At 49.1% G+C, this 1,037-nt stretch overlaps 1 protein-coding gene across 1 annotated transcript in view; it reads right to left on the bottom strand.

The window, feature by feature from the left end:
• The window catches only part of NT5C1A (5'-nucleotidase, cytosolic IA), a 22,387-nt gene that overhangs the window by 20,655 nt on the left and 695 nt on the right, over nucleotides 1-1,037 (bottom strand). The window lies entirely within an intron of this gene.

The following is a 1,037-nucleotide window of genomic DNA, read 5'->3' as shown; positions in this document are numbered from 1 at the left end:
AAGCAAATGTTTTGAGAATGATGATGGCAACAAATGTACAAATGTGCTTGACACAACGGATGTATGTATGGATTGTGATAAGAGTTGTACAAGCACCCAACAAAATTATTAAATAAAATTAATTTAAAAATAAAGAAAGAACAAAACACGGGAAAAAAAGAAGAAGAAAGAAAGAAATGCAGGATAGGTAAATCTATAGAGACAGGGACTAGATTAATGGTTCCTTGCGGGTCTGGCAGAGGAAGTTGGGGATAAATAGGAAGCTAATAACAAGTACAAGAATGAAGAAAATGCTCTAAAACGGATTGTGGTGATGATTGTACAACTCCTCTTGATGTGATGAGACTATTCAGTTGTATGATATGTGAACTGTATGCCAATAAAACTTGGAAAAAAGAGGGGGGGAAACCTCATAGTTTTCATTCATAATGCAACTTTAAAACAATTGAAGTTGGCTGTCAGATGTTTGGACTGGGGCGTGCCTTCAGCGCTTGTCGCAGGTGCTATTTTCCATACGGCTCTGTGTTTCTTTCCCTATGCCTGGGAAATGCCTCCTCCTCTAATTGGGAGACAGCTCAAACGCCCGCTTCTAGTGCCATGACACCAAGCCTGCCCTGCTCCATGGTCCCTGTTTGCACCAGACTCCCCTCGCGATGGCCAGGGTCTACTGCCTGACTGATCACTCACCCCCTCACCGGGCTCCATCAACGCACCGGAGCTCCCCCGCGGTGCCAGGGGCCTGCAGGTGCACAGGGAGTGAGTGCTGATTAGGTGGGCCTGCTGCAGCGGGGTCTTTGGGGGAAGCAGCAGGATGCTTGAAGGTTAGACTCTTAGGAGGCCTCCTCAGGTCTAGCCTGAATCCTCTGTCCTCTCCCCAGGCTCAGAGAGAGCCAGGGGCGCACCAGGAGGTCATGAATCTGCCTGGTGGGCGAAGGAACTGACGTCTCTGTATGGGTCCCTAGAGGGCTGAGACCCCCAGGTGGGGTTGTGGGCGGGGGTAGGGGGGTACTTAAGGCCATTGCAAGGGGAGGAGATCC

Source organism: Echinops telfairi, unplaced genomic scaffold, assembly GCF_000313985.2.
Source record: "Echinops telfairi isolate 266 unplaced genomic scaffold, ASM31398v2 ScPeMD7_7457;HRSCAF=8495, whole genome shotgun sequence".
In the NCBI taxonomy this organism is placed as follows: Eukaryota; Metazoa; Chordata; class Mammalia; order Afrosoricida; family Tenrecidae; genus Echinops; species Echinops telfairi.
Note: the sequence above shows the minus strand (reverse complement) of the source record. Positions and strands in the feature narration are given on the sequence as shown.